Here is a 13,611-nt window from a genome sequence, read left to right as displayed (position 1 = left end):
CTGTGTTTGTGTGTGGTGCATGTGTGTGTGTGTAACAATAATTATCAAAGAAAAAGATGGAGGGGTTTAAAGAAAGTTGGCTGGGAGGGGTTGAAAGAAGAAACTGGAGGAGAAAGTGATATAATTCTGCTTCAGACTGCTGGCAATGGTCGAGAGACAGCCCGAACTGACCTACTCTGGTGATGGGATGGCCAAACACCCTAATTGTTGTGCTAGAAACCTCATCCAACTACTGAGGGACCTGGATGCAGAGATCCATGACTAGGCCCTGGGTGGATCTCTGGGAGTCCAATTAACGAGAATGAGGAGGGTTTATATGAGCGAGAATTGTTGAGACCAAGGTTGGATAAAGCACAGGGACAAATAGCCAAATGAATGGAAACACATGAACTATGAACCAATGGCTGAGGGGTCCACACTGGATCAGGCCCTCCGAATGGGTGAGACAGTTGATTGGCTTGATCTGTTTGGGAGGCATCCAGGCAGTGGGACCAGATCTTGTGCTCATTGCATGAGTTGGCTGTTTGAAACCTGGGGCCTATGCAGGATTGTTTGCCTCGGCCTGGGAGGAGGGGACTAGACCTACCTGGACTGAGTCTACCAGGTTGACCTCAGTCTGTGGGGAAGGCTTTGCCCTGGAGGAGATGGGAATGGGGGGGGGGGCGTTGGTGGGAAGGTGAGGGGGACGGGAGGGGGGAGAACAAGGGAATCCGTGACTGATATGTCGAACTGAATTGTATTGCAAAATAAATTAAAAAAAAAAAGAAAAAAAAAAAAAAAAGAAAAAAAAAAAAAAAAAAAAAGAAAACACAGTGGAGATAGATATATCTCCTTCAAATTGGGCTGAGAGCACAAACTATCAAGAAGTTTATAGCTTGTGTTAATAAATAAACTGTCCTGGTACAAAATAAATGAAATATGAGTAAAAAAAAATAAAAAAAAAAAAAAATAAAAAAAAAAAAAATAAATAAAAAAAATAAAAAATTTAAAAGAAAAGAAGAGGTCTCTTTTATGGCCAGAAGAAAAAGTAAATTACCAACAATTAAAAAATCACATCCAGTCCAGGACAGAGGTGAGCTTCCCCCAGTGAGCCAGCTCGGGCTTGTGAACATCTCGCTCCTCCAGTCAAGACGGGAAGAGAGTTGATGCCTCAGCCTCCCCATCCTTCCGCTTCCATTGCTCTGCATCAATTTCACACAGCTCGACTCTGAGATGTCCCTGTCCTTTGGTCACTGGCACAGGCAAGGCTCAGTGGGACTCAAGCTGTCCTGTTGTTACCATCACATCAACCTCCTTCTGCACTACACCAGGATCCTGTCACCAGCTGATCCCACTCCTTTTACTTCCTTAGAGTGTCTTGTGAATAATCCTCTGTCCTTCATCACAATTCCGACTTCTCCCACAGGGCTCCACTTTCCTGCAATGTTTCAAGACATCTTGTCTTGATATCCATAGTTAATTGAGCTAAACTTTCCCCACAACAAACCCAGTCCATCCCCACAAGGCAAGCTCTTCCTGGTTCACCATCTCTTCCTTATATATACACGTCTTCATTTGTAAGTACATTCATGCCTCTGGAAACTGTTTCCTGGAGCTATTGGGAGTAAAGTAAACACCTCCCCAATATCCTCAATGAGATAAGGGTTAAAGAGCCTTCCTCTCTTGACCTGCTCAAGCATAAAAGTATCCATGTACCTTGTCTTATAATGTTGGGTACACATGGAAATCCACACACCATTTACAATACTGATGCCCACAGCATTTGTGTTCAGACTACTATGGAAGTTTTATCCATTGTCTAACATTATAGTACTTTTGCTACCTACCTACCTAGTGGTTATATTCTTACTATAGCAACCTGTGCATATTTTGCTTTGGTCAGAGAGTTCTCATTCAGGGAAAGGTGAACTCCAGAATAAAGGCATTGTGCATGAGATCTTCTGAAGAGTTTGAGAGCCAGAGGGGCCAAGGAGACCACAAGAAACCCACAGAATCAAATAACCTCCTGTGTCAGGAGCCATTATCATGAGATATTACAGGCAGTAGGAATATGCAGTAGGGATTCAGCAGTCATTGATAAAGGTCAACCTGCCAGAACTAAAGGTTCTGTTGGAGGAAATCATTACACAAGTCATTTTGGAATTACTGTCTTTTGAATGAATGAATTGACTGTTTTCTTGCTATAGATTCATGTTGTAGCCTTTTCCCATTAGTTACAAATTTGGAGCTTATTTTCCACAGTTTAGAAGTGTTTGATCATCTTCTTGGCACAATTTCCCCTATGCATTTGAGGTATATTGATAATATCCCCTAGCTATGTTGAAAACAGTCACACAGTCAGAACCTATTTCCCACACCCAAGTCTTTGTTTCTTTCTCCAATGTAAACATAGAGATCTGCCTTCTTGCAATTATCTTCATTGGCAGGCATTTGGCCAGTGTTAAGTGTCCAGGCAAAAGTATCTCATTTGAGACATTCTCAGACATCCAAAAACATAGAATTATAACATGTCTGAATTTGTTGATTCATAGCTTTTAGACAGATAGGGAACAAGCGTGCTCTGGGCTCACCCTGACAGCAGATAGGAAAGTGCTGCCCCAAGTTAACCTCACACTAACAAATTCTTAACTCCTTGTACTTACTTTCATCTTGGCTTATTAATTAGCTTATTATCTAACCACATTTAAAAATGCAATGTTATACATAGATTCCCCTTTTTTCCTTCTTATATTTCCCTAATTGATTTAAGGTCTCACTCCCTTCCATTTCACCCTGTTCCTTTTAACAGTTCACTGAGGCTCTTACAAGTCATTCCTACCTTGAATCACAAATAAAGCCTGACAGTTACCGCCTTATGCAGTTCTTATCTGCTTTGATGACCCTGAAAGAATTCAAGTCTTGTGGCCTTGCTTTGGCCAGATAATTGCTGATTGTATATATATATATATATACTAGATACTTCAGAATCTCAGGGTAGAACACAGAGAGAACAGCAAAGAGATAAGAGGCAGAGACGAGTTTACTTAGAACAATAAAGACATGGACTAAAAGAGCACAGTGTGAGTAGATTTATTTTTATACCCTCAGATAAGTAGATTTTCCCTAGCTGGCTGTAGCATCTTCCTTGGACTCTGGGAGAAAGCTCTTTGGGGCTGGTGCCCAAAGAGTTTTTGTTAAATCTGGACTCATAGGGGCTCACAGAGACTGAACAGCCAGCCAGAAAGCTTGCATGGGACTGACCTAGGCCCTCTGCACATATGTGACAAATTGTGTAGATTGGTCTTCTTATGAGCTGTTTGGAGTGGGAGAAGGGGCTGTCTCTGACTCTGTTAACCTCTTTTGGGACCCTTTCCTCCTACTAGGTTGTCTTGTTCAGCCTCAGTGGGAGAGGAGGTGCCTTGTATTACTGCAATGTGACATGATTGCCTGATACATATATCTGTCCTTTTCTGAAGAGAAATGAGAATGGGTGGGCGGGGGAAGAGAAGATGTTGAGTGGAGGGGTTGGAGGAGAGGAGGGAAAGGGAAACTGTGATCAGGCTTAGAAAAATTAATTAATTAATAAAAATAAATTAAAGAGACTCCGTGGAATGTGACCTCAGCAATCATGCTGAGTTTCACTTCTTAGAAGAGCCCGTGCTCTTCTTTGCTGAATATGCACCCCTACATCTGTCTTCCCCTCCGCTCAGGCCTGGGAAGCCCACTACTTCAATATGGCTCTATCCCAAGGATGTAGCTTATTTATATTCTTACTTGGCTTTAGAATACTTCATTCAGTTCATTTTTTAAAAAAAAAATTGGTGTATGAATACTGAGGAAGGACGGGGAGCACAAAAAGTGAACAAAGAGATGAAGCGCTGGATAAATAGAGCAGTGGTAACAGCATCTGGAAAGTCCAGCCTCTCCTTTTACACTCAAGTCAGTCATCTGTATGTAGAGATGAGAAAGAGGAAGTTATTATTGCAGAAGTTTCAACCTCTTACTTCCCTGGAGGGTTCTTTTCTTTATTAAAAATTTTTTATTCATTTTACATACCAACCACAGATCCTCCTATCATCCCTCCTCCCACTCCCCCCAGCTTTTCTGACCCTAACCCATTCCCTATCCCCTCCTCTGAAAAGGTAAGGCCTCCCATGGTGAGTCAGCAAAGCCTGGTACATGCAGTTGAGGTAGAACCAAGCACCTCCCCAAAGCATCAAGGCTCTGCAAGGTGTACCATCATAGGTAATGGACTCCAAAAATCTAGCTCATGCACCAGGGATAGATCCTGATTCCACTGCCAGGAGCCCCTCAAACAGACTAGGAAATAAAAATGTCTTGCTTATGCAGAGGACCTAGTTCAGTCCCATGCAGGCTCCACAGCTGTTGGTCCAAAGTTAATGAGCTCCTACTAGCTTGGTTTAGTTGTCTCTGTAGATTTTCCCATCAAGATTTTGATGCCCCTTGCTCACAGAATTTCTCTTTCCTCTCTTCAACTGGACTCCTGGAGCTCTGCCTGGTGTTTGGCTGTGGATCTCTGCAACTGCTTCTATCAGTTACTGGATGAAGGCTCTATGATGACAGTTAGGGTATTCACTAATCTTGTTACCAGAGTAGACCAGTTCTGGCATCCTGTTTACTATTGTTAGTAGTCAAAGGTGGGGTTATCCTTGTGGATTCCTGGGTACTTCCCTAGCACCCTGTTTCTCCCTATTCCCATGATAACTTCATTTATTATGGTATCTCTTTCCTTGCTCTCCCACTCTGTCCCTGTTCCAGCTCCAAACTCCCATTTCCTAATGTTCTCATCCCCCATTCCTTGCCCTCCATTACACCCTCTTACCCCCAGTTTGCTCATGTAGATCTCATCTACTTCTCCTTTGCTGGGCTATCTTTGTATCCCTCTTAGGGTCCTCCTTGTTAGCTAGCTTCTCTGGAGCTGTGGGTTGTAGTCTGGTTATCCTTTGCTTTACATCTAGTATCCACTTATGAGTGAGTAAATACCATGTTTATCATTCTGAGTCTGGGTTACCTAACTCAGGATGATATTTTCTAGTTCCATCCATTTGCTTGCAAATTTCATGATGTCATTTTTTTTTTTTACTACTGATTAGTACTCCATTGTGTCTATATACCACATTTTCTTAATCTATTCTTCAGTTGAGTGGCATCTGGGTTGTTTCCAGGTTCTGGCTATTATGAATAATTCTGCTATGAATATAGTTGAGCCAGTGTCCTTGTAGTATGATTGAGCATTTTTGGGGTATATGCCCAAGAGTGATATCATTGGGTCTTGAGGTAGATTGATGCCCATTTTTTTGAGAAGTCACCATACTGATTTCCAAAGTGGCTGCTGTACAAGTTTGCACTCCCACCAACAGTGGAAGAGTGCTCCCCTTTCTCCTCATCCTCTTCAACATAAGTTGCCATCAGGGTTTTGGTCTTAGCCATTCTGACAGGTGTAAGATGGTATCTCAGAGTCATTTTGATTTGCATTCCCCTGATGACTAAGGATATTGAGCAATTCTTGCAGCCATTTGAGATTCTTCTGTTGAGAATTCTCTTTTTATATCTGTACCCCATTTTTAATTGGATTGTTTGATATTTTAATGTCTAGTTTCTTGAGTTCTTTATATATTTTTGAGGTCAACCCTTTGTCAGATGTAGGGTTGGTGAAGATCTTTTTCTAATCTCTAGGCTATTGTTTTGTCTTATTTACTGTGTCCTCTGCCTTATAGATGCTTCACAGTTTCAGGAGGCCACATTTATTAATTGTTGCTCTCAGTGTCTGTGCTACTGGTGTTATATTTAGGAATTGATCTTCTGTGCCAGTGTGTTCAAACCTTCTTCCTACTTTCTCTACTACCAGGTTTAGTGTTACTGGGTTTATGTTGAGGTCTATCATCCACTTATACTTGAATTTTGTGCATGGCAGTAGATATGGATCTATTAACCATTTTCTACATTTGACATCCAGTTATGCCAGCACCATTTGTTGAAGATGCTTTCTTTTTTCCATTGTACAGTTTTGACTTCTTTGTAAAAAATCAGGTGTTCATAGATGTGTGTATTAATGTCAGTGTCTTCAATTTGATTCCATTGGTCCACCTGTCAGTTTTTATGCCAATACCAAACTGTTTTTATTACTATATCTCTATAGTAGAGCTTGAGGTCAGGGATGGTGATGACTCTAGAAGTTGCTTTATTGTACAGGATTGTTTTTAGCTATCCTTGTAGATGTAATTCTAAACAGTCTTATTAAATAAGAAACACAGAGCCATTATTGATTTTCTGTTCTGCCTTCTTATTGGCTTTAATCCCAAGCACATGACTTCTTCATCACTGCCTGTCTACACAGACCTCCAGGTCTCTGTGGTTGGTACTTGGATTAAAAGCATGTGTCACCAAGATGGCTATGTCCTGTCATGTGCTCGGATTAAGGGCATGTGCTACCACTACCAGACATCTGCTAAATGGCTTGCCATTAGCTCTGACCCCCAGGCAACTTTATTTATTAACGTTCAAATAAAATCATATTTCAGCAGAAATAAAATATCACCATATATCCTGTTTTATTTTTTTTTCATACAAAGTTGAGTATTGTTCTTTTGAGATCTGTAAAGAATTGTGTTGGGATTTTGACGAGGATTGCATTGAATATGTAGATTACTTTTGGTAAGACTGCCATTTTTATTATGTTGGTTCTACCTATCCATGAACATGGGTGATCTTTTGATTTACTGAGGTCTTCAATTTCTTTCTTCAAAGACTTAAAGTTCTTGTCATACATGTTTTTCACTTGTTAAGTTAGAGTTATGCCAAGATATTTTCTATTATTTGTGGCTATTGCAAAGGGTGATGTTTCTCTGATTTCTTTCTCAGCCCATTTACAATTGTATATAGGAGAGTTACTGATTTCTTTGAGTTAATCTTGTATCCCTCCACATTACTGAAGGAGTTTATCAGCTGTAGGAGTTCCCTGGTAGAATTTATCAGGTAACTTATGTATACTATCATGTCATCTGCAAATAGTGAAAGTTTGACTTCTTCCTTTCCAATTTCTATCCCCTTGATCTCTTTTTGTTGTCTTATTGCTCTAGCTGGAACTTCAAGTACTATATTGAATAAATTTGGGGAGAGTGGAAAGCCTTGTCTTGTTCCCGATTTTAGTGGAATCTCTTTGAATTTCTCTTTATTTAAATTGATATTGGCTGTCAGCTGGTTGCAAATTGACCTTATTATGTTTATGTATTTTCCTTGTATTTCTGATTTCTCTAAGACCTTTATCATGAATGGGTGCTGTATTTTGTCAAAGGCTTTTTTTTAGCATCTAATGAGATGATCCTGAAGTTTTTTTTCTTTCAGTTTGTTTATATAGTGTATTACCTTGATAGATTTTTGTAATTTGAGCCATTCATGCATCTTATGGATGAAGCCTACTTGGTCATGATGGATGATTTTGTTTTGATGTGTTCTTGGATATTGTTTGCCAATATTTCATTGAGTAATTTTGCATCAATGTTCATGAGGGAGATTGGTCTGTTAATTCTCTTTCTTTTTTTTTTCTTTTTTGGTTTTTCAAGACAGAGGTTCTCTGTGTAGCTTTGTGCCTTTCCTGGCTCTCGCTCTGTAGACCAGGCTGGCCTTGAACTCACAAACATCCACCTGCCTCTGCCTCCCGAGTGCTGGGATTAAAGGCGTGTGCCACCACTGTGTAGCTAGAGTTTTCCTGCCTGGTCCACAGTCAGGACAAATCTTTCTCACCTGCCAGTCCCACAGCTGCTCAAACCCGACCAGGTAAACACAGAGACTTATATTGGTTACAAACTGTATGGCCGTGGCAGGCTTCTTGTTAACTGTTCTTACAGCTTAAATTAATCCATTTCCATTAATCTATACCTTGCCGCATGGCTCGTGGCTTACCGGCATCTTCACATGCTGTTTGTCATTGTGGCGGCTGGCAGTGTCTCTCTGACTCAGCCTTCCACTTCCCAGCTTTATTCTCCTCCTTGTCCCGCCTACACTTCCTGCCTAGCCAATGGCCAATCAGTGTTTTATTTATTGACTAATTAGCAACATATTTGCCATACAGAACATCCCACAGCACTTCCCTTTTTTTTTTCAAAAAGGAAGGTTTTAACCTTAACAAAGTAAAATTACATATAATTTGGGAATTTGGGCGTAGCTTCTCTTACTACTTCCTGCTGGAGGGGGCGCTGTATCTTATGGGGACACAAAGAAAATTTTAGGATCATGGAGTAGTCCGTGAGGCTGTATCGTCTGAGCCAGTTGCCTTGAAACCATTCTGGATGTTGGATCATCTGGGACATGGTGTCATCGGAGACTTTTCAGGGGGTCTTGGCTGGTCAAACCTGATGTATCTTAATCTGGAACAAATCCATAGCCTTTGGCTTTCTGTGGGAACAAAAGCAGAGTCTCCTTTCCAAAGCAACATATCCTTATATCCAAATTTTGAAGTCAAGGTATCTTTAAAATATACATATTGGTTTAACTCAACATCTTTTACGATCAAACGTTTTTCTGCAGTTAAAAATCCCAAAGACAACACAATCCAGATTCTCTGTGTAATATTCATCTTTACATGGCTTATTTTTTATATTAATTTTACTGTCTCTTTAAAGACTTTATTTTTTAAAACTATGTATTTGTTTCTATAACTGTATATATCACCTTTTTTGTCTCTTTCAAACCTATGTATCTTTTACACACATTGTAAACTATTACATCTGAATCTGTCTTATTGTGAATCTATTGCTTTAAACTGCAGCAGCTCTGGCTGCTGGCTCTGCCCACCTCAGTTTCCCAACATGGCAGTGGTGGTTTACCACCAGCTCTGGGAGCTATTGTGGGTCTCTATGCTTTTATCCAAGCAGCGTGTAGCCCAGAAACCTCTCCCTTTGCTTTGCACTAGCAAAGGCTAAATCCACCACGCAGCTTAATGTGCCACTTGCAGAGGCCTCATTCCTGCCATTCTGCAGGTCGAGTGCGCATGCTAGGAACCCACAAGTAGCTCAAACCAGCAGCTGCCGCTCATTTGAGAGAGACAATTAGGAACTGTTTTTAGCTCCGTTTTAGAATCTTTTTTCTCAGTTTTTAGGTGCAAACTCTTGCCACCATGTTGCACGCCATTTGTAGCTAGAGTTTTCCTGCCTGACCCACAGTCAGGACAAGTCTCTCTCACCTGCCAGTCCCACAGCCGCTCAAACCCGACCAAGTAAACACAGAGACTTATATTGGTTATAAACTGTATGGCCGTGGCAGGCTTCTTGCTAACTGTTCTTATAGCTTAAATTAATCCATTTCCATTAATCTATACCTTGCCACATGGCTCGTGGCTTACCGGCATCTTCACATGCTATTTGTCATTGTGGCGGCTGGCAGTGTCTCTCTGACTCAGCCTTCCACTTCTCAGTTTTATTCTCCTCCTTGTCCCGCCTTCACTTCCTGCCTAGCCAATGGCCAATCAGTGTTTTATTTATTGACTAATTAGCAACACATTTGCCATACAGAACATCCCACAGCACCACTGCCCAGTTTGTAATTCTTTCTTTTTGCATCCTTGTGTGATTTGTGTATCAGGGTAATTGTAGCCTCATAAAAAGAGTTTGGCATTGTTCCTTCTGTTTCTATTGTGTGGAACAATTTGAAGAGTATTGGTATTAGCTCTTCTTTGAGTTTCTGGTAGAATTCTGCACTGAAACCTTCTGGCCTTGGACTTTTTTTTTTTTAGTTGGGAGACTTTTAATGATCGTTTGTAATACCTTAGGGGTTGTAGGTCTATTTAAATTGCTTATCTGGTCTTGATTTAATTTTGGTATGTGGTACCTACCCAGAAAGTTGTCCATTTCTTTTAGATTTTCCAATTTTGTGGAGTACAGGTTTTTGAAGCATGAACTGATGATTCTTGGAGTTCCTCATTGTCTATTGTTATGTCTCTCTTTTCACTTTCTTAATTTGGATATTATCTCTCTGCCTTTAGTGAGTTTGGATAGGGGCTTGTCTATCTAGTTGATTTTCTCAAAGAACTAACTCTTTGTTTCATGGATTCTTTGTATTATTCTCTTTGTTTCAATTTTATTGCTTTCAGCTCTCAATTTGATTATTTCCTGGTGTCTACTCCTCCTGGGTGAGTTTGCTTCTTTTTGTTCTAAAGCTTTCAGTTGTGCTGTTAAGTCACTAGTGTGAGATTTCTCCAATTTCTTTATGTGGGCATTTAGTGCTATGAATTTTCAAATTAGCACTGCTTTCATAGTGTCCCATGAGTTTCAGTGTTTTTCTTTAATTTTCATTGAATTCTAGGAAGTCTTTAATTCCTTTCTTTATTTCTTCCTTGACCCATTGGTGATGCAGTTGATCATTACATAGTTTCCATGAGTTTGCAAGCTTTCTTTAATTTGTGTTGCTGTTGAATTCTAACTTTAAGCCATGGTGGTCCAATAAAATACAGAAGGTTATTCCATTTCTTTTGTAACTGTTGAGATTTGCTTTGTGACTATATGATAAATTATAGAGATGGTTCTATGGAGTGCTGGGAAGACAGTATATTCTTTTGTATTAGGGTGGAATGTTCTGTAAATATCTATTAAGTCCCTTTGAGTCATACCTTCTGTTAGATCCCTTATTTCTCTGTAAAGTTTCTGTCTGGCAGACCTGTCCTTTGGTGAGAGTGGATTATTGAAATCTCCCACTAGTAGTGTGTAGGGTTTGACATGTGATTTAAACTTTAGTAATGTTTCTTCTACAAATGTGGGTACCTTTGTATTTGGGGTATAAATGTTCAGAATTGAGACTTCATCTTGATGGATTTTTCCTGTGATGAATATGTAATGTCCTTCCCAATCTCTTTTGATTTAATTTTGTTTGGTCTATTTTATTAGATATTAGGGTAGTTTCACCAGTTTGCTTCTTTGGTCCATTTGATGGGAAGTCTTTTCCTTGCCTTTTACTCTGAGGTAGTTTCTGTCTTTGAAGCTGAGGTGTGTTTCTTGTATGTATCAGGAAGATTCTGTTTTAGTACTCATTCTGTTAGCCTGTGTCTTTTTATAGGTGAATTGATTCTATTAATATTAAGGACTATTAATGACCAGTGATTGTTAATTCCTGTTATTTTTTGGTGACTTTGTGTGTGTGTGTGTGTGTGTGTGTGTGTGTGTGTGTGTGTGTGTGTATTTCCCTTCTTTGGGATTTGCTGCTGTGGGATTATCTAGCCTGTGTTTTCCTTGGTGCATCTTCTTTAGGTTGAATTTTTTTCTTCTAGTGCTTTCTGTAGGGCTGGATATGTGAACAGTATTACTTAAGTCTGGTTTTATGTTGGAATATCTTGTGTACTCCATCTACGGTAATTGAAAGTTTTGCTGGTTATAGTAGTCTGGGTTGGTTTCTGTGGTCTCTTAGTATCTGAATAATGCCTCTCCTGGATTTTCTGACTTTCAGAGTCTCCATTGAGAAGTCAGGTGTTATTCTGATGGGTCTGCCTGTATATGTTTCTTGGCCTTTTTCCTTTGGAGCTTTTAATATTTTTTCTTTATTCTGTATGTTTAGTGGTTTGATTATTATGTGGCTAGGGGAATTTTTTTTGGGAATCTATTTTATTTGATGTTCTGTAAGCTTCTTATAGCTTCATAGGTATTTCCTTCTTTAGGTTGGAAATGTTTTCTTCTATCATTTTGTTGAACACAATTTCTGTGCCTTTGCCATGATGTTCTTCTCCTTTGCCTTCTCCTTCTCCTCCTTCTCCTCCTCCTCTTCCTCCTCTTCCTCCTTCTTCTTCTATCCTTATTATTCTTAGGTTTGGCCTTTTCATGGTGTCCCAGATTTCCTGGACATTTTGTATTATGACTTTTTTGACTTTAGTATTTTCTTTGACTGATGAATCTATTTGCTCTATTGTATTCTCCATGCCCTAGATTCTCTCTTCCATCTCTTGCATTCTGTTGGTTATGCTTGCATCTATAGTTCCTGTTCATTTACTCAGATTTTCCATTTCCAGCATTCTCTCAATTTGTGTTTTCTTTATTGTTTATATTTCAGTTTTCAGGTCTCGAACTGTTTCTTTCACCTGTTTGTTTTTTCTTGGTTTTCTTGGCTTTGTTTAAGGGATTTATTTAATTTCTTCTAGTTTTTTATTTGTCTTTTCCTCAATTTCTTTAGGAAAAATTTCATTTCCTCTTTAAAGCCCTCTATCATCTTTATAAATTTATTTTTAAGGTTGCTTTTTTTCTGCTTCTTCTGTGTTGTGATGATCAGGTCTTGCTGTTGTAGAGCCTCTAGGTTCTGGTGGTGCCATATTGCTCTCTATGATGTTGTATGTATTTTTGCACTGGCATCTACCCATCTCTCCCTCCAATCAGTGCAAGAGATGTCTGTGTCTGAGGGAACTGATCTTGGTCCAATCGGCACTCTTGGTCCAATGGGAGCTGGCAAATTCTGTGTCTCAGGGAGCCGCTGTTGGTCCAATGGGAGCTTGTGGATTCTGTTGCTCAGGGAGCCGCTGTTGGTCCAATGGGAGCTGGTGGAGTCTGTGTCTCAGGGAGCCGCTGTTGGTCCAATGGGAGCTGGTGGAGTCTGTGTCTCAGGGAGCTGCTGTTGGTCCAATGGGAGCTGGTGGATTCTGTGTCTCAGGGAGCCGCTGCTGGTCCAATCAGAGCTTCTGGATTCTGTTGCTCAGGTTGCCACTGAGTTTGCAGTGGGATGGGTAGTTTTTCAGAAGGGGGTAGATCTTGTTGATTGCAGGTTCCCCTGTGGGTTGCTGGTGGGGAGATCTGCCTGCTGGAGTCTTTCCTACTGGCCTGCAACTGGGGCAGTAATGTGTGGCAATGGGGGGGGAGGCACAGATTTTGCCTCAGGGTCTAGTTCCTAGAGAAAGCCCATAAAGGGTTCTCATGGTGAGTTGGGCAGGGGTACCGCCTGTTCATGAAGTCTCATTAGAGGAAAGGTCTGTTTATCTATTTTTTACACATTGGTTTCTGGCCATCAAAAGCTATTTAAGTATTGGTGTGAATCAAGAAAATATTTTATACAATAAAACACAGTTACATATTAATTAATAAAATGAGTAAGCTAACAGCAGAATAAAGTAACATCACTTGTCTCTACCTTCTAATCCAGTAACAGTTCTGAAACCAGCAGGGTTGACTCAGGGGGCACCCAGGCAGGGGGAATCAGGATCTGTCCCTGGTCTATGGGCAGGCTTCTGGGAATTTGGTGCCTGTGGTGTGACACCTTCCACAGCCTTGGTGCAGTGGGAAGGGGCTTGGACCTGCCTAGGCTCAGTGAGCTGGGCTCTGCTGACTCCCCATGGGAGACCTCGATTTGGGGGATGTGGGGATGCGGGGTCACTTGGGAAAGAGGGCTAGGGGGTGGGAGGAGGGAGGAGGGAGGGTCTGTGGATAACATGAGGAGTGAGCAGAAAATTTCTCTTTTTAAAAAAATTTTAGTTTACAATATAATTTAGTTCTACATATTAGCCACAGATTCCCTTGTTCTCCCCCCTCCCGCCTCCCTCCCCTTCCCCCCAAGCCCACCCCCTATTCCCATCTCCTCCAGGGCAAAGACTCCGCTGAGGATTGAGATCAACCTGGTAGATTCAGTCCAGGCAGGTCCAGTCCCCTC

Source organism: Peromyscus californicus, unplaced genomic scaffold, assembly GCF_007827085.1.
Source record: "Peromyscus californicus insignis strain IS unplaced genomic scaffold, ASM782708v3 Scaffold_4__1_contigs__length_199733344, whole genome shotgun sequence".
Taxonomy (NCBI): Eukaryota; Metazoa; Chordata; class Mammalia; order Rodentia; family Cricetidae; genus Peromyscus; species Peromyscus californicus.
The sequence above is the reverse complement of the archived record's forward strand: the minus strand, read 5'-3'. Positions refer to the sequence as shown.